Genomic DNA, 24,238 nt, shown 5'->3' on the forward strand with positions numbered 1-24,238 from the left:
ACGAAATGATGGGAAGCAGACAATAAATGCAGTTGGAGAGACAATGGTGCAGAGGGCTGGTGATAATACACTAATGCAAATACAAGATAATTAGAGGTTGTGATAGTTGTGAAGCAGCAAACGGGATGAGGTGAAGGACTACCAGCAGAGGTTACATTTACAGTGGTCAGGACAGACTTCTCCGAGGAGGTGACAGCTGAGCTAAGAAAACCAGGAGAGTGGATGGCAGAGAAGCCAATAAAGAAGAGTCTTGCAAGGAAGGAATCAGGTGGTCAAGTGCAGAGAGGTTGTGTAGAATGAAGACAGTACCGGTGGGTTTGACAATTTTGTGACTGCAGTTCCAGCAGAGTGGCGGAAGCAGGACAGGGCTGAGACGAAATTGGAGGTGAAAAAGTGTACGTCACTTTTTCAAGGTGTTTTGCTGTGGAAAGGAACAGAGAAGCAAGGCCACTGAGTGGAGGGAACATAAGTACCTCAGATCTTTATTGGCCCAGAGCAACACTGTCTTATTTTCTTTTTCCCTGGGGCAATTGCCTGATTCTCTTAGCAGGGCAGGTGGTTAGGGCAGAATAAAGGGCTGCATTGCCTTTCCTTTCATGATTTTTGCTTACTATTTCCTTCACATGATTACATGATTCTCTGCTCCCTTATGATATCAGACACTCCCCCCCACCCCCACCCCGTCTGTCTGTTTGAAATATTCTGTAGATGATTTCCTTCCTAGATGCCACTTAACAGTGCTGCCCCCTTGGAGCCGGGGTAGGAAAGAATCTAGGGCTTGCTATTGTCACTCTGTGTCACAAGGTGGCAGAAGAGCTCACTCTTCCCAAAGGAAACCTTGTGCTTGGACAAAGCGGAAGTTTTCTTTTCTTTTCTTTTTTTAAGATTTTATTTATTTTTTGACAGCGAGAGAGAGAACGCAAGCAGGGGGAGTGGGACAGGGAGACGCAGGCTTCCCGCTGAGCAGAGAGCCCGATGCGGGGCTCCATCCCAGGACCCCGGGGTCATGACCTGAGCCGAAGGCAGACGCTTAACGACTGAGCCACCCAGGCGCCCCTTGCGGAAGAGTTTTCTTTTCTCAATTTCCAGACCCTTCCCTTTTCCTTTGTGTCTCAAAGCCCTAAAAGTCAGCCTGCATGGGGAGTAGCTATACTGTGGGATACAGAGAAGCAAGAAAGCTTTGTCTGGGTCTCTTTCTGTACTACTGGATATTTTGACGGGTTTTCAAAACGTTTAGAGTATTTGTAGAGGAGAGGATTATCACTCCTGATCTCCTTTCCTCACAGCAAAGATTTCTAATTTAGGAGGGAAAAAAAAAGTACTATAACATAGGTGAGTTTTCTAATGTGTGTAGATGAGAGATGTGACTCTGGAAGATAACTGGAAGCTAGGACTGGATGGATCAATCAGGGTGGGTCTGTGGGAGGAGCACTTGACAAGAAGTCAGGAGATTTACCTAGGTTCTAGATTAGGCTCTGTAATTGACTAAATCCCTTTGAGTAAGTCATTTAACTTCTCTGGCCTCTATTTCAGTTTCTTGAGATGGTTAGACAAGATGATTGTGAAGGCCTCTTACAGCTCTAAAATTATTATCTTAATGCCATGCTCTGCTCTTCTTTCTTATAAAGGTGCATTTTGGGTTGGTTGGTTTGGTTTATTTTGAATTCTTTTATTATGGAACGTATCATACAGATAGAAGAGTATATACAACATAAGTATAGTTTGAATAATAACAACAGTAATAATAATGGGAACACTATGTAGCCATCACCCTAATGATGAAATTGAACATTGCCAGTGTCATAGAAGCTGTTTATCTTCTGATCACACTTCTTTCCCATTGTTTACCCCTGCTTTTTAAAAATAATGAACTCTCTGGTATATATATATATCACTAAAAATAGGCTTTTTTATTTTTGCCTGCTTTTGAACTTAAGTAAACGGAATCATTCTTTTATTATGTACAACACAAAATGGATATACCTCCCTTTGTGACTTCTCCCAATTACTACCTACCATCAGGAGTAATTGTTATGCAGACTTCTGCCACAGATGAGTTTTGCCTATTTTTGAACTTTATATAACAGGAAACATACTTTTTGTCTGGAATTTTTGCTCTACATTATATTTGTAAAATTAATCCGTATTTCATGTAGCAACAATTTGTTCATTCTCATTGTTTTGCAATACTCCATTGTATGAATGCCTCACAATCTATGTACCCATTCTACTGCTGAGACACATGGAGTTTTTTCCAGATTGGGGCCATAATGAACAGTGTTCCTGGGCACATATGAAAGTTTCTCCAGAGTATAAATTCAGCAATGAAAGCTGGGTTATAGGGTAGACAGGGGATGTTCAGCTTTACTAATTAATGCCAAACTCTTTTCTTTAAAGATTTTTTATTTATTTATTTGACAGAGACATAGCAAGAGAGGGAACACAAGCAGGCGGAGTGGGAGAGGGAGAAGCAGGCTTCCTGCCGAGCAGGGAGCACGATACGGGGCTCGATCCCAGGACCCTGGGATCATGACCTGAGCCGAAGGCAGATGCTTAACAACTGAGCCACCCAGGTGCCCCCAAACTCTTTTCTAAGAGGTTGTCCCCATTTACACTTCTATCTGCAATATATGAAAGTTCCTGTTGTCCCATGTCCTTTCAAAAGAGGCCAAAGAGTCTTTTCAGTGTGGTACAACCATGGGACTGAACAGGGCTCAGAGTGCCAACCCTGAAATATTGGTTGGTTTTCAGAAGCCCAGGCCACAGTCACTTCTCCTGTTTACTTGCTCCATCCAAGTGAGGGTAAAGGATTCAAATGATCTTTAGGTCTCTGATCACATGCTCTGTTACACTGGGAATATTGGCCTCGGGTGAGTGGAGTGGTGAATTTAATAACATAATCATTCCTGAATGAAGTGAGCATCCATAGGATATTTTGTTCTTGTACTGAGCACTTGTAGGAGATGGAAGGGGGCACAGAAGGGAAAGAGGAAGTGATATTTTCAGTGTGCTTGTTATGTTCCAAGCTCTGTGTTAGAGACTTTACGTTTTGGTTATAACATTTCATGCAAAACACAACCTTCCAAGGTAGCTATTATACCTCAGTTTTATAGACAAGGAAACTGAGGCTCAGAAAAGGGGTCATTTGCTCAAGGTCACAGAGCTAATTATCGACAGAGTCAAGATTTAAAGCCTGGTCTATCTGATTAAAGAGCTCAAGCACTTTACAATATAGAACAAGTCCCTGCTGGGACACCTGGGTGGCTCAGTCGGTTAAGCGGCTGCCTTCAGCCCGGGTCATGATCCCAGGGTCCTGGGATCGAGTCCCACATCGGGCTCCTTGCTCAGCAGGGAGCCTGCTTCTCCCTCTCTCTCCCTCTGCTTGTGCTCTCTCTGTCAAATAAATAAAATCTTTAAAAAAAAAAAAAAGAACAAGTTCCTGCTGCTCTTGAGGTGTTTTGACTTAGATTGTCAGTTCTCAGAATCAGCTCTTCTCATTTCTGCTTGCCTATATTGACCTCTAAAACTATGCTGTTCAATTTATTATGGCCATCTCATTCACTGATTGATTTATTTTTTTAAAAAGATTTAAAAATTTATTTATTTATTTATTTTAGAGAGCGGGGAGGGGCAGAGGGAGAGGGAGAGAGAATCCTATGCTGACTCCCCACTGAGTGTAGAGCCTGATGCAGGGCTCGATCCCAGGACCCTGAGATTATGACCTGACCAGAAATCAAGAGTCAGCCACTCAACCGACTGAGCTCCCCAGGTACCCCCCATTCATTGATTTAAACTACATTTTATTTTCATTCATTTTTGGTTTCCCTTATCCTTCTTTCTTCCTCTTCATTTTCATTAAGAAAATTCAGCCCATCGCCAAGACAGCAGGTCCACTGATGAGCAAGGCTTGTGTTGGGGACTTGGCTTTCTACCTGCTGGTCTGATGTGTTGACTAGAGGTGAGAGTAAGAAAGGACAGCAAGATTGTGAAATCTTCTGATCCAAGTTATGATATAGGAAAACTTTAAGACTGAAGAAAAGGATGAAAGGAAGTTGAGTGATGGCTTACTTTTCCTTGAAAGGAGAGCCTTGATAAAAGTTACTAATGTTGTATTTTATTATTTATTGTGTTGCATACAGAATAATACAATGGAGAGTGAGGGTATTTGGGGTAGATAGGTGGGGACGTAAACATGTAGCAGGAAAAAGCTGAGTCTGATATGTAAAGAGTATTGGAGACACTGGAGAAGTCTGAAGAGAAGGTGAGGACAGGAGTAGAAAGTAAACTCATCAGGAACATTTTCATTGGTTTGCAGGACAGTGAGGTCAGAGATGAGAAAAGTAAAGCTGATCAATATAAAATGTCAAAATGCCAGTGTTGGGCAAGACCTCAATGAGTTATCTTGTCCATTTTCCTCCCCTTAGATAAAAGGGCCCTTTAAACGTTCTTTAGCTGTTTAGTTGTGACGTATGTAGAATTTAGAAAGATTAAAAAAAAAAAAAGATCTCGGAGGTGTTGTGGAAGAAGCAGCTAAGATTAGGTAACCACCAAATATGGATATGGACTAGGGATTCGGGATTAAGTAACAAGGAGGGAGAGAGAGAACTGAAATGCCTTGTGAAAACCCAAGTACCCATGTGAAAACCCAAGTGTCCATGTGAAAACATCGTGGTGAGACTGCACAATGAACTGTGCTTCATTTTGTAATCCTACCTTTCATCATCAGGACCAGACTTAATAAAGTGGCTTCCTTGAGGACACTTTCGGACTCTACGGTGTGAAGTTCCCTCAGGCACTTAACTCTGGAGAGACCTGAATGGCTGACTAGAGCAAAGAAGCATAGTGTTCAGATAAGGCCTTTATGTCTTCCCCTTATCTCACAACTGGAGCCACAATTCTGGTCAAGGCACTGACTTACTTGATGAAGTCTGTCCATCTATAAAGCAGCCAAATATCCTACTGGCGTCTTCGCCTCCCAGAGGTGACATGAAGATGGATAAGCAGACATCAGGAGCAGAGTGGCCTCTAAGGTACAGAGCTAATCTTTATTTCAGTCAGTGAAGCACTTACTAATATCTGTACTCTAAGAGCTCTTACAGAGGGGAGTACCAATCTCTAAGAAAAGCTCTCTGCTTTTAAGATTATTAAAATTCAGTTGGTGAGCGAAAACCAACACACACACACACACACAAAACGATAGCCTAATAAATGCTGAACCGTGTGGTGGTGATCAGATTGGTACAAGAATTCAGAGGAGAGATAGATCAGTGGAAGCTGGAGAAGTAAAAGAGATCTTAGAGAAAATGGGGCTTCCAAGGACTGGAAAAATAGGAGGGAGGAAGAACGAGTTTGTTAGCATCACCAAGGTAAGAATAGGCATGGCAAGAACTAGAAGCCAGATTAGAGTCTACGTTATATCCCGGAGGCCAGTGGGAAATAACATCCCAGTGTTTCCTCTAGCCTCTATTGTAAAGGTTGATCACTGACCTTGCTACCTAAGGAATTTGGAACCATGGCCAACCACGGGGACAGGGGGCTCTTCACTGTTGCGTTTCCTATTAAGGCACGTTTCTTTCCTCCCTTGGTTTAACTCTGGCCTGACCTGAGACTCGTGTCTTAGAAGTGCAAGTGTAGGAGGCATTGCTGTTTAACAGAGACACCGGACCAAAGAGGGAACAATAATGATAAGACCTAAACTATTGTTCTCAAACTTCAGGGTGAGTAACTCCTCCTTTAAAAAGTCTGCGGTGGGGCTGGGAATCTGAATTTTTAACAAGCACCTAGTGATTCTATTTCAGGTGGTCAGTGGAACATTAAGAAACACTGCCCTATGCTAGAATAGAACGGACAATAAAGTGCCAAAATGGCTTGGACGTTGACACACATACTGTTTATGTGTTTCAGGGCTTAACTCATATTTGAGAATTTATCCTCTCCCATCTATGGCTTTTATAGAATCCACATGGCTAAGGAGCAAGACATAGACGCTGTTTGGGTGTTTAGGTTTCTTCCTAACTAGATTGTAATCACCTTAAAGACAGAGACTGCTCGGGAGTCTTCTTACTTTACCCACGGTAGGGTGAGAAACCATCTTTAAGGTTGGAAAGTAGCTGGAAGGCTCTTGTATTCATTTTCTAGGGCTGCCATAATAAAGTACCACAAGCTGGGTGGCTTAAACAACAGAAATTTATTTCTTCACAGTTCTGGAGGCTGTAAGTCCGAGATCAAGGTGTCTGCAGGGTTGGTCTCTTCTGAGGCTTCTCTCTTTGGCTTGTAGATGCCCATCTCCAGCATAAGAGCCACAGTCCTGGTAAGTGCTTCATCAGTTGTGATTCACAGATGGTCTTCCCTCTGTCCTTATGTCCCGATCTCCTCTTCTTATAAGGACACAAGTCATTTGGAATGAGGGCCCACCTTAATGACCCCATTTTACATTTTAATTTCCTCCTTAAAGATCCTATCCCCCAATACACTCACATTTTGAGGTAATGGGGGTTAGGACTTTAACATATGAATTTTTGAATACAATTCAGCCCATTATAGTCATCTAGTTTCAGCTTCTAGAAGTGTGCCACTCCATTCACTCTCTTCCCTTCCACCTGTTAGTCTTGTACAGTAAGTTCTCTCCACCCTTTGGCTCTCCTCCTCCACTTCTTACAGATGTATTGGGTTGTGTGGCAAGAACTCAGGGAACATCTCCGAAGAGCCTGTACTAGAGACGGGCAGGTTGTGGCATGCACCAAACGACATAGCACTGAGGAGCTGTTGAAATTGTAGATGTATTGTTTTAAAGACATAGTTCTCTGCCCATTCATCTTAACATTGGATAATCACTAGACCTTATATAAGTGGTTTTGGGATGTTCTAACTCATCCTTTGTTTTCTTCCACTGTAGTTCTTTCATCAGGCCTTGCCTTGTCTGGTTCTTTTTGGGGCTCAATTACTTCAAATATTCAGTGAGGACAAAAGCAGAGTAAGGGCTTGCTGAAGTTTCACATAAGGACAGTTTCTGAGAGAAACCCCCTGGTTTTGCAGTGCTCCTAAGGCTGATAAACAGCAACACCACTAAGAAACACTCTTGGCGCAAAGTTCCTATTATTTAATAAGAAATAAGAAAGGTCTATGAAAAGAGGCAGCCTCAAGATTTTTAGTTCTTTCCAAAGTCTTTTTTTAAAGATTTTATTTATGGGCGCCTGGGTGGCTCAGTTGTTTAGGCGACTGCCTTCGGCACAGGTCATGATCCTGGAGTCCCGAGATCGAGTCCTGCATCGGGCTCCCTGCTCAGTGGGGAGTCTGCTTCTGCCTCTGACTCTCCCCCTCTCATGCTCTCTCTCTGTCACTATCTCTCTCAATAAATAAATAAAAATCTTTAAAATAAAAAATAAAGATTTTTATTTATTTGAGAGAGAGAATGAGGTAGAGTATGAGAGGGGGGAGGGTCAGAGGGAGAAGCAGACTCCCTGCCGAGCAGGGAGCCCGATGCGGGACTCGATCTGGGGACTCCAGGATCATGACCTGAGCCGAAGGCAGTCGCCTAAACAACTGAGCCACCCAGGTGCCCCCAAAGTCTTTTCCTTCATGCCAACTTGAGAGGGCACTATTAGGGAGAGGCAAAGCTTCCCTCTTCCTGAGGCCTTGTTTCCCCTAGTCAGTCAAGCCAAACATCTTGTTAAACCAGGAAGTTTTGCTCAATTATCTTTAAAATTTTTTTGTTTTATTTGAAAAATTATTTTTTAAGGATTTTATTTATTTGACAGAGAGAGAGAGCACACACGCAGCAGAGGGAGAGGGAGAAGCAGACTCCCTGCTGAGCAGGGAGCCCTACACGGGGCTTGATCCCAGCACCCTGGGGTCATGACCTGAGCCGAAGGCAGATGCTTAACTGACTGAGCCACCCAGACACCCCCCAAAAAATAAAAAAAATTTTTTTGTATCAACTTTTTATTTAAATTCTAGTTAGTTAACATATAGTGTAATATTGGTTTCAGTAGAATTTAGTGATTCATCACTTACATATAGCACCCAGTGCTCATCACAGTTGCCCTCCTTAATACCCATCACCCATTTAGCCCATCCCCTGCCCACCTCCCCTCCAGCAATATGCCCAATTATCTTTAAGTTCTGACTTTCCTCTGTTCATTGACAGATGCATCCAATGACAGACACAGTTATTGTGAAATACGGTTCACTGCTCTGTAAAGTCCAAATCTTTCCAAATTTTTGTTTCCAGTCCCTTTTAAAGTAGGTTGGTAAACTCTTGGAGAAGCCACCACCTAGGTATTATAAGGAGTCCTAGGTGAATATTACTCTTGTTGACCAATCTTCCCATCTTTCTGCCTCTGCTTCTGCCCAAGAACTTCTGACCTCAGTGTGTATTTCTACCCTAGTCACTTTTTGCCCTCTGGCATAGAACTTCTTCCCACCAAATCATCATTCACCATACCTCTCCAGACCTTTAGCACAAGCCTGTGTAATGATCAGGAAAGTACTCTGGGTGCTTCATTAAATTCTTGTAAGGGGTTAAACTCACCCCATTGTTCTGAAGTGCAATTTTCTCCAATTTTCTTTCTTTTCCACTCGATAATTGTATTATATACTCGGACTCTTTCCTGTTACTATTACTTTTCAGCAGCCACCATGTCTTACTATGAAGTAACTGGCAAAGCTAGAGAATTGGTTGGCTCCTGTTCAATGACTTGGTGTAACCACAATGGAGTTTGGGAGGCAAGTTCCAATCCGAGAAATCGGGAATTTACTGCCCTCTATTTTCTCTGCTCAAGGCAGGCAGAAAGGACTGTTGTCCATTGGCATTCTGCCCTTCTTACTGAGCTTCCTTTAGTGAGGCTTTCCCTCAATGCTCCAGGATCTTGCACCTCAGAACCCTTTGGGGTGGGCTGCTTTGGGGCTGCTGAGCAAGCCAAGGGACTGGTTGTGTTGTTCCAGAATAGGGATTAGTTAGCCTGTGCCAACTTGGAAACCAGCCTGTGTGATCCTGGGTAATTCTTGGATGCAATGTCCATCTCTTCAGGGGGTTAGTGTTGAAAACCATAAGGTCCTTCCAGGCCAGAACACTGCCTATCCCGCTCAGCCCTCTTTGGTTCTGGACTCCCTTCCGGTGCTGCAAGCCTGCCGGCCCCTCACTTTCTGCGGCCCGGGCGCCTCTCTCCCTCCTGGGAGGTGCACGTGGGGCCATTTCCCTCACCGCCCCCCCCTCCGCCGGGAGGAGGAGAAGGCAGGCTGGCCCCGCCCCCACCTCCGGCAGACGGGGCGGTGAAGGCAAGGCCGAGCGGGGGGCGCCACGACTGCCCGGGACCCGCCCGCCCTCTCGCCGCTGGGCCCCGAATGGCAGAGCGGCGCTCGGACCATCGGCATCGCCTCACGTCGCTCCGCCCCACGCCGCCCTCTCATTGGCTGTCGCCCGGCCCTCGGGGCCCGCGCCTCTCCTCGAGGCCGGCCAGACAGCGCCGCAGCGGGGAGCGGGGTCGGAGGTGAACGGCCCGGAGTAACCCCGGACGTAGTCACCTCATGGTGCTCGCACGCTGAGGTAGGGGGCGGGGCGGGCGGGGGCGGGGCCGCCTCCAGTGAGGCCCCGCCCCCCTCCCCGTGTGCCGGGCCGGCCTGGTGCTGCGCGCCTGTCAGCCATCGCCGGAGCTGCCGGCGTCTCCTCCCGCCCAGCACCGTCTCTACGCAGGGGCTCCCCGGCACCGCCGGACCCCGGACGCCTCCGCCGTGAGGTGAGGTGAGGGCCGCCTTAGGGCCTGTGATCCAAGACCTGGAGAGGCCGGGGCCCGGGGAGGGGCCTTGGCAGCGGGGGGTGGGGGGGGTGCCGCCTCCCATCTTCCGCCCGCACGCGGCCCGGGCTCCATCCCGTCCCAACCTGTGCCGGGCAGCCCAGCCCTCGCCGCAGCCCTGGGCCCTTGAGTTCCCCCTCTGCGGAGACGCGGAGAGGACTGGGGTCTCGGAGTAGGGGGTGGGAGTTCAGACCCCGGAACTGGGAGTCGTACAGCCCAGGGCCTCTAAGGAGGGACTGGGGTGTCTGCCGGGAGCTGGCCACCATCCTCCTCCCCAACCTTGGTGTGGGCTGATTCCTTCCAGACCTCTCTCCAATCCAGCCCCTCGCTCGGCAGAGGGAGGAGACCCACGTGGGAGAGGGATGTGGAGGTCCAGTTGCATTGAAAGTCCTCTTACTCTCGCAGAGTGAAGCGTGGGGTGCAGAGCCCCTGGCTTCTCTTTGTATCGTGGTGGGAGCCAGGGCCAGGCGAGTTGTCCCTTGCCAGTTCTTGCTCCTGGGATTTTATTATGTTTTCTGTGAGGGACGTAGTCAATGTACATGCCTATTACTCTCCTTCCCGTTTGCTATACTGATCAAGGGAAGGTATTGGAGATAGAACGCAGGAAAGTGTATGTGAAGCTAATGATTTCAGAGGGATGTGCGTGAAGGTCCTGCTTCGGTCAGTACCAACATTATTTTGGATTCGAAGACGGGAAAGTAAACGCTAGTGGACCTTTGGAATCAGCCGTAAATATCAGGGACTTCTGTAGGCCTTGTGGGTTTTATAGAAGCATAAGAATGTAACTACTCAGGTAGGAGAAATACTCTAATTTCAGATATTTTTTGTTTGGGGGTCTAAGTTTAGGATGGAAATCAAAAGACCCGAGGACTTCCTAATTTTATCTCTATTTAAGCAGTGTTTGTAATTTCCTAATGTGTGATGGAATAAACCTAATAATTTGGTCTTCATTTTTTTTTTAAAGATTTTATTTATTTGAGTGAGAGAGAATGAGAGACAGAGAGCACGAGAGGGAAGAGGGTCAGAGGGAGAAGCCGACTCCCGCTGAACAGGGATCCTGGGACTCCAGGATCATGACCTGAGCCGAAGGCAGTGGCTTAACCAACTGAGCCATCCAGGCACCCTTTGGTCTTCATTCTCAGAAGTTGGTCCCCTTGAATCTCTCTTTTCATTCATTTTTTTCCCCCAACCCAAAGTGCAGATTGAGAAGCATGCTTGGGTTACCTGGTTTCTTCTTCCTCAAGGGAATAGGAATTCTCTGATTTGCTTCTTGTTGGGGATGCCTTGGATGCCTGTGATGAGAAGTTCCGTGCTATTTGACAGGCACTTTTTTTTTTTTAAGATTTTATTTATTTAGGGCGCCTGGATGGCTCAGATGGTTGGGCGTCTGCCTTGGGCTCAGGTCATGACCCCGGGGTCCTGGGATCGAGTCCCGCGTTGGGCTCCCTGCTCTTTGAGAGCCTGCTTCTCCCTCTGCCAATCTCTCTCTCTCTGTCTCTCATGAATAAATAAATAAAATCTTTAAAAAAAAAATGAGGACCAAATCTTTAAAAAATCTTTAAAAAGAAAGATTTTATTTATTTATTTGACAGAGAAAGAGAGCCAAACAGGGGGAGTGGGAGACAGAGAAGCAGGCTTCCTGCTGAGCAGGGAGGCAATATGGGGCTGGATCCCAGGACCCTGGGATCATGACGTGAGCCCAGGGCAGATGCTTAACCGACTGAGCCACCGCCTCTTGACAGGCACTTTGAAGGGAAGTATTGTGGTCCTCTACAGTAGGACAGCAGCTGCAGTGTCCAGGTGGGTGCGTACTTGCTACAAAGTAGCAAGTCTCTTCCCACTTCTCTTGCCTCAGTTTCCTTTTTTCTAATTATACACGACTGTTGTAAATCCAAGAATAATTAAATATTGTAAAGTGGTCAAATGAAAGTTGTCAAAGGCATAGTATTAATTTACAAATCTGCCTGTGTTTATTTGCGTTGCAGAAGTTTTGTTTTGGTTTCAAAGATTTTTTTTTAAGTAATCTCTACACCCAATGTGGGGTTTGAACCGACAATCCAGAGACCAAGAGTCCCATGTTTCACCGACTGAGCCAGCCAGGCGCCCCACAAGTTTTTTGAATCACCAGTGCAGAATAGAAATATATCAAGCATAAGATTTAATTGTTTTAAAATGGAAGGAAAGATAGGGGAAAGGTGGCATTTGGTTTAATGAATTTACAGTTGAGATAATGACTAGGTTATGTCAAAGAATATGTCATTGTGAAAGCCAGCCTCAGAAGTCTCTCATCTGATACCAACCTCGCTTAAATGCTGTGAACTGGTTCAGGTGTAGATCACTATGTAACATTCTATTTCCTTTTCAGTCAGTGACTAGGAAAATTTTTTTTACCCGTCACACTGACTGGCTTAACAGGTCTGGGGCTAGTGTTTTTCTTCCTTTAAAAACATTTTTTTTGATAGCTAATATCCTAATAGTCTTGGTCGAAGAAAGAAGTAAAATAAAAATTGTTGGAATTAGACATTGGAATTTCTTTTTTTTTAATTTTATTTATTTTAGAGAAAAAGTACACCCACCTGGGAGGGAGGGCCAAAGGGAGAGAGAGAATCCCAAGCAGACGCCCCAGTGAACACGGAGCCCAGCACGGGGCTTGAACTCACGACTCTGAGATCAAGACCTGAGCTGAGATCGAGTTGGATGCTTAATCAACTGAGCCACCCAGGCACCCCTACCTTAGGAATTTTCTAGTCCAGTTTTCTACTCATTATGAGAATATTTTATTTGATACTCCTGTTGAAGACTTCCAACTATAGGCAGTTCATCATCTGACCTAATGCATCACAGGGCAATTAATTTTTCAGAGTTCTTCATTATTTTCAACTTAAAACTATCTCCCTAAAACCACGTAAGATGCTGTAATTCCGAGGTGCCTGGGTGGCTCAGTCGGTTAAGTATCTGCCTTTGGCTTCGGTCATGATCTCAGGGTTCTGGGATCAAGCCCTGTGTCAGCCTCCCTGTTTAGCAGGGAGCCTGCTTCTGCCTCTCCCTCTGCTGCTTCCCCCTCTGCTTATGCACGCTCTCTCTCTCAAATAAATTAAATCTTTAAAAAAAAAAAAAGATGCTGTAATTCCGAGAGGATTAGAAATGTCTGTTTTAACCTGTAAATTTCTCCGTTTCTGCCAGGTAATGTAATCTATAGTGCCTTAATACATCCAGGGGACTTGGGGGGCCAAAAAAAAAAAAATCAAGCAATATTTCTTCAAGGAAGATGTTGTTCTTATCTTTGAGACTCTGAAAGGCTGCTGACATACCTCAATCCTGGCTTCCTCTTTTTCTGAATGCTGTTCTATGAAATAAGATTATGAGGACGGGGGGCACCTGAGTGGCTCACTGGCTTAAGTAAGTGCCTGCCTTCGGCTGAGGTCATGATCCCAAGGTCCTGGGATCAAGCTCCTCATTGGGCTCCCTACTCGGCGGGGAGCCTGCTTCTCCCTAGCTCTCTGCCTGTTGCTCCCCCTGCTTGTGCTCTTTCTCTCTGTCAATTAAATAAAATCTTTAAAAAAAAGAAAAAGACGGGGCGCCTGGGTGGCTCAGATGGTTGAGCGTCTGCCTTCGGCTCAGGTCCTGATCAGGATCGAGTCCCGCGTCGGGATCCCTGCTCGGCGGGAAGCCTGCTTCTCCCTCTCCTGCTGCTACCCCTACTTGTGCTCTCTCGCTGTCTCTGTCAAATAAATAAAATCTTTAAAAAACAATAAATAAAAACAGAAAAAGACTATGAGGACGAATTGATTCATAATCCCAGAGCTTTTTGAATTCACAAAATGGCTTTTTACCTGGAGTCCTCCAAATGTTTCTAGAGGATAATATTTGAAATAAGCACGTGGCTCCTGTCTCCTAGTTTTGTAACTCCAATGTTCATTTGAATTCCTAGGGAACACTCAGCCTGCAAAGGCCTAGTGTTTACACAGCGTTGTGTGCTATGGGGGTGGTGGATCCAAAACAATCAGAAGAGATAATAACTTTCCCAGCTTCATTGAGGAGGTAACTCATAGTTACACAGTAACACTAACAAGGGAATGACATACCTGTTGTCTACTTAAATGTTCAGGCAGATATGAGATAAGGTATCAGAGTGGCATGGAATTTGGTAAAGTTTTTTATTAAACTTATTTGAAAAGCCTCAGTTGCTAACATGAGTAATACATTCACATAGTTCAAAATTTTAAACATATAAAAAGGCAGTTTCCCCCCCAACCTTGTCTTGCAGCCACCCAGTTCCCGTCACAGGAGACAAGCAGTGTTCTTAATTTCTTTTTTTTTAAATATGTTTTAATTTTTTAAAAAAGATTTTATTTATTTGAGAGAGAGATACACAGCGAGAGAGCACAGGTGAGGAGGAGAGGGAGTAGCAGGCTCCCTCCTGCCCCCAGCAGGGAGTCCGATGCCGGGCTCTATCCCAGAACCCTGGGATCATAATCTGAGCTGCAGGCAGACGCTGAACCAACTGAGCCACCAAGGCGCCCCTTAATTTCTTATTATAATTTCTCAATCATTCTCAGACATACTGATTTAAAGTTGTTAATTTCTTAGTAATTATCGGAGATTTTATTCATGTTCAAACATGCTCATCTATCCCCCTCTGCCAATTTTTAAAATATAAATTGTGCACACTTTATACACCATTCTTCACCTTTTGTTTGCTTTACATTATAGGATGAACTTTTTACATTTTTATTTTCATCGAAGTTATACGTGCACATAGTTTAAAAAGTTGTATCGTTTTACAAAGTTTGCTACAATCAAACAGCATTCCCTCACCCCCTTCACACTTTCATTTATTTTAGCTGGTATATTTATTACTATACCCTTTCATCTGTATATAACATTGTCTTGCTACCTCTTGATTATTCATTTTTAGACATTTCCTATTGATGTCCTACTATGGAAGATGAGCATTTGACTTTTTTTTTTAACTGCATCACATCTGGAGGCAACTCGTGTCAGTTTGTCCTAATGGTGATATTTAAACACTTAGAGTGATCACTGTATTTCTCCATTGTAAAAGTACCTATTCCCCTTTGTAATTAATATGTAACCTGTGAGGTGTTTCTTTCTTCAGTTTTTCTTGTGGTAAAATACATATAAAATTTACCATCTTAACCATTTAAAGATGTGCAGTTCAGTATTAAATACATTTGTAACATTGTGCATCCGTTGCTACTACTCATCTCCAAAACTTTTTTCTTTTCTTTTTTTTTTAAGATTTATTTATTTATTTGACAGAGAGAGACACAGCGAGAGAGGGAACACAAGCAGGGGGAGTGGGAGAGGGAGAAGAAGGTTTCCCGCTGAGCAGGGAGCCTGATGCGGGGCTAGATCCCAGGACCCTGGGATGATGACCTGAGCCGAAGGCAGACACTTAATGCCTGAGCCACCCAGGAGCCCCTCCAAAACTTTTCATCTTGTGAAACTGAACCTCTATACCCATTAAATAATAGTTCCCCATTCTCTGCTTCCCCAACCCCTGCCAACCACCATTCTACTTCCTGTCTATATGATTTTGACTAAGTACCTCATGTAAGTAGAATTATACAGCATTTGTCTTTTTGTGACTGGCTTATTTCACTTAGCATAATATCCTCAAGGTTCATCCACATTGTATCATACTGCAGAATTTCCTTCCATTTTAAGGCTGAATAACATTGCATTGTATGTGTATATCACATTTTGCTTATCTATTCATTCATTAGTGCACACTTGGCTTTTTCCATGTTTAAGCTATTGTGAATAATACTGCTATAAACATGGACGTACAAATATATGTTTGAGAGCCTGTATTCAGTTTTTTGGGGTATGTATCCAAAAGTGAAATTGCTGGATTTTATGGTAATTCTATTTTTAATTTTTTGAGGAACCACCAGACTGTTTTCCTTAGTGGCTGTACCAGTTTACATTCCTACTCATGGTGCCCAAGGGTTCCAGTTTCTCCACTTTTTTCTGTTTTTTTGATGGTAGCCATCTTGATGGGTATGAGTTGGTATCTTATTGTAGTTTTGATTTGTGTCTCCTTAATGATTAGTGATGTTGAGCATATTGATGTGCTTATTGGCCACTCATATATCTTTTTTGGAGAAATTTCATTTTAAGTCCTCTGCCCATTTTTGAATTGGGTTTGAGTTTTAGGAGTTCTTTATATATGCAGGTTATTAATCTCTTATCAGGTACATGATTTGCACATATTTTCTCCCATTTTTTGGTTTGCCTTTTTATTCTGTTAATGTTTTTTGCTGTGCAATTTTTTTTAATTTTCAAGAAGTCCAGTTTGTCTATTTTTTCTTTTGTTAAGCTAGCTCTTGGTGTCATATCCAAGAAATCTCTTCCAAATCCACTGTTATGAAGCTTTTGTCCTGTGTTTCTTCTAAGTTTTATTGGTTTAGGTTTTACATTTAAAACCTTGATGCATTTTGAGTTAATTTTTTTAATATGGTGTTAGGAAAAGGTCCAATTTCATTTGTATGTGGAGATCCAGTTTTCCCAGCACCATTTGTTGAAAAGGCTGCCCTTCATTAAATGGTCTTAGCACCCTTGTCAAATATCATTTGACCATGTATGGGAGGGTTTATTTCTGGGCTTTCTCTCTTTTTTAAATTGAAGTACAGTTAACATACACTGTTATATTAGTTTCAGGTGTATAATACAGCAATTCTAAACATTACTCAGGGCTCATCATGATACGTGTACTCTTAATCCCCTTCACGTATTTCACCCATCCCCCCACCCACCTCCCCTCTGACAACCCACCAGCTTCTTGTCTGTATTTGAGAGTCTGTTTTATTATTTGTCTCTCTCTCTCTCTTTTTTTTAAAGATTTTATTTATTTATTTGACAGAGAGAGACACAGCGAGAGAGGGAACACAAGCAGGGGGAGTGGGAGAGGGAGAAGCAGGTTTCCCGCCGAGCAGGGAGCCTGATGCGGGGCCGGATCCCAGGACCCTGCGAGCACGACCCGAGCCCGGAGCAGAAGGCAGACGCCCAACGACTGAGCCACCCAGGCGCCCTTTGTCTCTCTTTTTTTTTAAAAGGATTCATTTATTTTTAAAAGAGAGCTTTCGGGTTAGAGAGCACCAGTGGGGGGAGGGGCAGAGGGAGAGAATCTTCAAGAGGACTCTGCTGAGCCTGGAGCCCTATGGGCTTGATCTCAGGACCTATGAGATCATGACCTAAGCTGAAACCAAGAATCAGATGCTCAGCTGATTGAGCCATCCAGGTGCCCCTATTTGTCTCTTTTTAAATTAATTTGTTTCTTAAATTCCACAAGGGTGGAATCATCTGGCACTTGTCTTTCTCTAATTTAATTTTACTTAGTGTTATATTCTCTAGGTCTATGCTGTTGTTGCAGATGGCAAGATCTCGTTCTTTTTGGCCTCTCTGTCCTGTTTCCCTGGTCTATATATCTGTCTTTATGTTAATACTGCAGCTCTGTAGTAAGTTTTGTTTGTTTTTTTTAAAGATTTTATTTATTTATTTGAGAGAGCATCAGCGGAGAGAGAGGCAGGGGGCCAGGGAGCCTGCCATGGGGCTTGATCCCAGGACCCTGAGATCATGACCTGAGCTGAAGGCAGGCGCTTAACTGACTAAACCACCCAGGTTGCCCCTGTAGTAAGTTTTAAAAATCAGGAAGCATGAGTCTTCTAGTTTTGTTCTTTTTCAAGATTTTTTTGGCTATTTGGGGGTCTCCTGGGATTCCATATGAATTTTAGGACAGCTTTTCTATTTCTGTAAAAAACATTTCTACATATAAAATCAAGTCACCTACTCCCCCCTCCCCCGTTTTTAACATTTTCTATTTCCACATAATCCCTTCTAGTTGCATTTTTTTTTTCCTATACGTAGTTGTTTTTGATTCTTTCATATTGGAGGTTTTTCTCAGACTATATAGGAATCTTTAATTGTCTGCTTAATTTTAACAGAGGATGATTGAAAAGCTAATTCAAGATTATGTGAATGAGGCTGGTTGACTATTAACTTCCTTATAGGGTGATCTGGTGGGGCATCTTAATTAGTGAACTCCAGCATTACTTTTTGAGGTTTTTTTTCCCTTGGTCTGGTTAGATTCCGCAAAGAAGGATCTTCTAAATTTCCCTCCTGGTTGGTGAAAATTGGGGAAAGAAGGCTGGGAGCTCTTACTCAATATGCTTACTTAATTTCTCCATTTTCAACATGGTGCTCTCCCCTTTACTGTTGCTAGTATCCCCCAGTCTAGAAACCTCATGTCCAACCCTCTCTAGAGAATAAATCTTCAGTCTTTTATCAGTATGGTAGAGCAGCGGGCACCTGGCTTTACTAGTTGGGAAGGAAATCAAAGGATCTGAAGCCTCTGAAACAAAATTTCAACCAGATCCTCTCTATTTTAGCTCCATCATTCGCTTCCATTTTCTGAACATTTTCAAGATTCTTTGATATAAAGTGTATTGATTATGAGTTTACCACAGATGGCTTATGATTTAGTTTCCCAGGTTTGTGTAGTCATTTATCATGTTTCCATCTGCTTTCCAAGAAAATTATCTTGCTGTTGTCTCCCCTGACTTTCTTTTGCAGGGTGGGGGGTTTTGGGGTTGGGGAGGAGATGGAAGTCTTTTGTGAATTATACCTTTAAAAAAAAAATTCCTTTATTTTTTTTTAAGATTTTATTTATTTACTTGAGAGAGAGAGGGAGAGTGAACACAAAAGAGAGCAAGAGAGCGCATACCAGAGGGAAGAGAGACAAAGGGAGAGGCAGACTCCCCGCTGAGCAGGGAAGGGGCGGGGGACGGACAACGTGGGGCTCAATCCTAGGACCCTGGGATCATGACCTGAGCTGAAGGCAGATGCTTAACCGAGTGAGCCACTCAGGTGCCCCTTTACTTTTGTTTTTTTAGTAGGATTTTAGGGAGGAACAAAATGGATATGTATTCAACCTACCATCTTTATCCAGAAGTTTGGCAAGGCTTCTTTAAAGATTTCTTGAAAGATGCAGAAGCTTTCACCAGCTTCATCCTTGAAAAATATTCTATATCCATGGGCTGAGAAATGAAGAATAGAAGAGACAGTTACACAATGTTATTTTCTTTCTAAAGACTACTTTACTCTAAGGAAATATACTCTTGTTTTAAAAAACAACAACCAAAAAGCCCCCAGCTGCCTGTTGAAGGAAATTACCTCAACTCTTGAAGCCATTCAGGTCCGGTATTTCTCATAAGTCATTGTATTCTACAATCTGGATGTTTATTAAGTGGCTCCTTCTACATGGAGTGCTCCTTCCTCTCTGTCCTTGTTTATATCCCAGTTCTTCATTGTTAATGTCTTCCCACTCTGGGAAATCTTCCTTGATCCCTGTCCTCACCATTACCACCTCTAAGTTTGGATAAAGTATCTTTCTTTTTTGTGTTTCCACACCTAGCAATTATTACACTACTATAATTGTTTCTTTAGGTATCTATAGCATCTTAGCCAGGGACCAAATCTTTTTTATCCTTCAGTATACATCATCCATCTCACCATTTGGGACACAAGTGCTTTTTGTTTTAAAATGTAAAACATGGGGCACCTGGGTGGTTCAGTTGGATAGGCATCCAACTCTTGGCTTTGACTCAGGTCATGATCTCGGGGTCACGGGATTGAGCCCTGAGTCGGGCTCTGCTCAGCCCAGAGTCCCTTTGAGATTCTTTCCCCCTGGCTCTCTTTTCCCCTCTGCCCCTCTCCCAGCTCACACACCAGTAAGCTCAGGCATGCATGCTCTCTCTCTAAAAATAAATAGATAAAATCTTTAAAATTTAAAACTTGCAGGAAAATAAAATGTGGTTTAAGAAAAGTCTCATGGTGCCCTTTGCCGCCGCCTTAGCCCGGGACCCGGACCCAGCCTCTCCCCTACCCGAACACCGGCCCCGGCTCCACCGAGGCCCCGGTCCCCCAACCCCGCCTCGCCGCCGCCATGGCGGACCCTAAATACGCCGACCTTCCCGGCATTGCCAGGAACGAGCCAGATGTTTATGAAACCAGCGATCTGCCGGAGGATGATCAAGCCGAGTTTGATGCGGAGGAGCTGACGAGCACAAGCGTGGAGCACATCATTGTCAATCCCAATGCTGCCTATGACAAGTTCAAAGACAAGAGAGTGGGGACAAAGGGACTTGATTTCTCAGATCGTATTGGAAAAACCAAGAGAACAGGATATGAATCTGGAGAATATGAGATGCTTGGAGAGGGCCTGGGAGTGAAGGAGACACCCCAGCAAAAGTACCAGCGACTATTGCATGAGGTCCAAGAGCTGACGACTGAAGTTGAGAAAATTAAGACAGCAGTGAAGGAGTCAGCCACTGAAGAGAAGCTGACCCCCGTGGTATTGGCTAAACAGTTAGCAGCCCTGAAGCAGCAGCTGTTTGCTTCCCACCTGGAGAAGCTGCTGGGACCAGATGCAGCCATCAACCTTACTGACCCTGATGGAGCTCTGGCTAAGCGCCTGCTGCTGCAGCTGGAAGCAACCAAAAACAGCAAGGGAACTGGTTCAGGGGTAAAGACCACCGGCGGGACTCCCATAGATAGTAGCCTTGTCACTTACGAACTACATTCTCGGCCTGAACAGGACAAGTTCTCTCAAGCTGCCAAAGTTGCAGAACTTGAGAAGCGCCTAACAGAGCTGGAAGCAACTGTACGCTGTGATCAGGATGCTCAGAATCCCCTTTCAGCAAGGTCTACAGGGAGCTTGTCTTATGGAGACTGTAGAACTGTTGCAAGCAAAGGTGAACGCCCTGGACCTTGCAGTTTTGGACCAAGTGGAGGCTCGGCTACAGAGTGTCCTGGGAAAGGTGAATGAGATTGCCAAGCATAAAGCTTCTGTAGAAGATGCAGATACACAAAGCAAGGTGCACCAGCTATATGAAACCATACAGCGCTGGAGCCCCGTTGCCTCCACCCTTCCTGAGCTGGTGCAGAGACTTGTCACCATCAAGCAGCTGCATGAGCAAGCCATGCAGTTCGGTCAGCTCCTGACCCACTTGGATACCACACAGCAGATGATTGCTAGCTCCCTCAAGGACAACTCCACCCTCTTGACCCAGGTGCAGACTACCATGCGTGAGAACCTGTCCACGGTTGAGGGGAACTTTGCCAACATTGACGAACGGATGAAGAAGCTGGGAAAGTGAGCACCTTTAGGAGATGGAGAACAGGGGTAATCCCGACCCCTTTGAACTCTGTTAACAGCTTACATAGGGTTTCCCCTTAATTATAACCCTCGCATCCCCATACCATTTGACACTGGGGCAAAGGGGTTCTTCCTGCATGTGGGGTTTACACCCCTCCTCGGAGGAATAGAGAGTGGTAGCTGGGAGACAGTAGATGGTGGTCTCCCCTTAGGCCCTGGGGACGTGGGCCCCACCACATGCCAGTTCCCGTCCAGTACTGCTTTGCCTGGGGCGGGGAAGGATTGGGTCCTGTCCTCCAGCACAGCTCCCGTGGCTGGCTGCAATACTGTACAACTGTTTCTGACCATTAAATGCTGTTGTCCTCTCAAAAAAAAAAAAAAAAAAGTCTCATGGTTACTGAATTAATACTAAAATCCATTTAAAAGTTTATCAGTAAAATGACAAAAATGAAAAGCAAATTCAGTGATTCTTTTTGAAGAAATTTAGATGGAGTTACTATGACTTAAAAGGCAAGGACATGTTGTGTCAGCTTGGATACTTTTTTTTAAAGATTTATTTATTTGTCAGAGAGAGAAAGCAGAAGCAGAGGGAGAAACAGGCTCCCCGCTGAGCAAGGAGCCTGATGTGGGACTCAATCCCAGGACCCTGGGATCATGACCTCAGCTGAAGGTAGATGCTTAACCGACTGAGCCACTCAGGTGTCCCCAGCTTGGATACTTTATCAGTGGCTATGAAAACTAATTGATGCCTCTTTATTAGAATCACTTGGAAAATAGTGTCACTTGAGTTCAAGGGAAACATCTTATATAAGTTTGGTAAAATCTGTTCTGTTTTATTTAGAGAAATATCCCTGGGTGAAATGCAGGCTGACTCTTAAATAAGTGCATTAGCTATAATTAGCTTTATCCCATTTTCAGGCATATAGGGTATAGTTTGGGGGCCTTCTGCAAATATTTTGAAGAGTTTCTAACAGTTCAAGAACATTTTAAACACTTTCTTTTTTTTTTTTTTTAAAGATTTTATTTATTTATTTGAGAGAGAGAGAATGAGAGATAGAGAGCATGAGAGGGAAGAGGGTCAGAGGGAGAAGCAGACTCCCCGCTGAGCAGGGAGCCGGATGTGGGGACTCGATCCCGGGACTCCAGGATCATGACCTGAGCCGAAGGCAGTCGCTTAACCAACTGAGCCACCCAGGCGCCCAAACACTTTCTTTTTTTAATAAAGGAGAATTTGACAATTTGATCTAATGAAGAAAATTTTTATTTGGATAAGCAGAATGTACTACCCCTCCGTCTGGGGAAAGGCCTTCTTTTGGAGGTGGTGAGATAGCAGCTATATGAGCCTTCCCCAGGGATCACCTCCATTCTTTGTCTTCTTTCTAGAGAGAAGGATCTTAACCTGATTCATGGCAAGGCTGTGGGCGTCCTAAACTTGTATGCAAGCAGAATTTTGTGTGAGGGTGAATTTTTGTCAAGAAAGAGTCCATAGCTTTTATCAGATTTCTAATAGTGTCCTGACCTAAGAAAGTTTAAGAACCGTTGGTTTAGGTATTAAGTCACCGTGTTTGCTCTCTTGTGAGAGCGTAAAGTGGAGGGGGCAGGGAAGCAAGGATTCCTTGTGACTCTAAGACTTTTTTTGACGTACATATAACTGATAAAAAAATTCACAAAACAATATTCGTCCTTATAAAGTATGGTTATTCTTAACATCTTCTGTTCTATTTCATTTTTTAAGATTTTGTTTATTTATTTGTCAGAGAAAGAGAGGGAGAGATCACCAGCAGTGGGGGGGGGGGAGAGAAGCAGGATCACGAGCCGAAGGCAGACGCTTAACCGACTGGGCCACCCAGGTGTTCTGTTCTATTTCATTTTTAATGACTTTTTTTTTTTTTTAAGTAAACTATGCTCAACGCCAGGCTCGAACTCTCAACCCCAGCATCAAGGGTGGCATGCTCGGGGCGCCTGGGTGGCTCAGTCGTTAAGCGTCTGCCTTCGGCTCAGGTGGTGATCCCTGGGTCCTGGGATTGAGCCCCGCATCGGGCTCCCTGCTCAGCAGGAAGCCTGCTTCTCCCTCTCCCACTCCCCCTGCTCGTGTTCCCTCTCTTGCTGTGTCTCTCTCTGACAAATAAATAAAATCTTAAAAAAAAAAAAAGAGTGGCATGCTCTACCGACTGAGCCAGCCAGGTGCCCCTTCATTTTTAAAATGTTGGTTGTGTACGGGCGCCTGGGTGGCTCAGTCGTTAAGCATCTGCTTTCAACTCGGGTCATGATCCCGGGGTCCTGGGATCGAGCCCCGCACCGGGCTCCCTGCTCGGCGGGAAGCCTGCTTCTCCCTCTCCCACTCCCCCTGCTTGTGTACCTGCTCTCGCTGTGTCTCTCTGTCGAATAAATAAATAAAATCTTAAAAAATAAAAATAAAAAAAATAAGTCAAATTCATGGAAAAGAATGTAGAATGGTGGTCACCAGGGGCTGGGAGAGGGGAAGTAGGGAGTGCTTGCTTAATGAGTATAGAGTTTCAGTTCTGATTAAAAAGCTCTGGTGAGGGGCTCCTGGGTGGCTCAGATGGTTAAGTGTCTGCCTTCGGCTCAGGTCATGATCCCAGGGTCCTGGGATCGAGCCCCGCATCGGGCTCCCTGCTTGGCAGGAAGCCTGCTTCTCCCTCTCCTACTCCCCCTGCTTGTGTTCCCTCTCTCGCTGTGTCTCTCTCTGTCAAATAAATAAATAAAATCTTTTTAAAAAAAATAAGATGTTGTAACCTTCTAAATTTATTTCTTACTGTTCTGCTTGGTGGTAACCCATAGTTTGAAAAACACTGGTCTAGTACATAGTTTACAGAATACTTCCATACACTCTCCGTTTTCACAGCAGTCCCCTGAGGTAGTGTATGACCTTTTTATTTTTACAGATGACGAGAATCAGAGATGTTAAGTGACTTGTTCAAGTTTGCACTGTCAATACTTGGCAAAGTCAGAATTTGAGTTTGAGTCCTAGGTTTTGACTCCCGCTCTACTGCACCTTTGGGTGCATCTGATTCAAACTACTTCCTTTTTCCTTCCTCTTCTCACCTCCTCTTCCCTACCACAACTGTAGGGAATAATACCAGCTTAAACTACATAATTGGGTAAATCCAGCTTCCTCAGTTAACATACCTACATTGTCCCCAGTCCTGTTGCTTGTCATTTGAGGTCTTAGAAGTTCTGGATTTCTTCTCCACCCTTTATCAGTGGTTCTCAAGCCTGGAGATATATCAGTGTCAGTCAGCTG

General features: G+C 44.3%; 1 protein-coding gene and 1 pseudogene across 10 annotated transcripts in view; both read left to right on the top strand.

Annotated features, from left to right (window-relative positions):
- Nucleotides 1-24,238, top strand: part of ACACA (acetyl-CoA carboxylase alpha) — a 294,702-nt gene that overhangs the window by 28,770 nt on the left and 241,694 nt on the right. For 2 of the 10 annotated variants that reach the window (XM_025851129.2, XM_025851123.2), the window contains exon 1: nucleotides 9,421-9,734. The exons of 5 other annotated variants lie outside the window; for them this stretch is intronic. The gene's annotated coding sequence lies outside the window, so the exon portion shown is untranslated. Of the gene's footprint in view, nucleotides 1-6,245; nucleotides 6,311-9,420; nucleotides 9,735-13,016; nucleotides 13,191-24,238 lie in introns of those variants that run through there. 3 more of the 10 variants (XM_073879478.1, XM_073879477.1, XM_025851124.2) reach the window with 3 other exon arrangements.
- Nucleotides 19,659-21,347, top strand: LOC112808170 (dynactin subunit 2 pseudogene; annotated as a pseudogene).

Source organism: Callorhinus ursinus, unplaced genomic scaffold, assembly GCF_003265705.2.
Source record: "Callorhinus ursinus isolate GAN/ISIS: 27379988/994484 unplaced genomic scaffold, GSC_fseal_2.0 scaffold34, whole genome shotgun sequence".
NCBI classification, from domain to species: domain Eukaryota; kingdom Metazoa; phylum Chordata; class Mammalia; order Carnivora; family Otariidae; genus Callorhinus; species Callorhinus ursinus.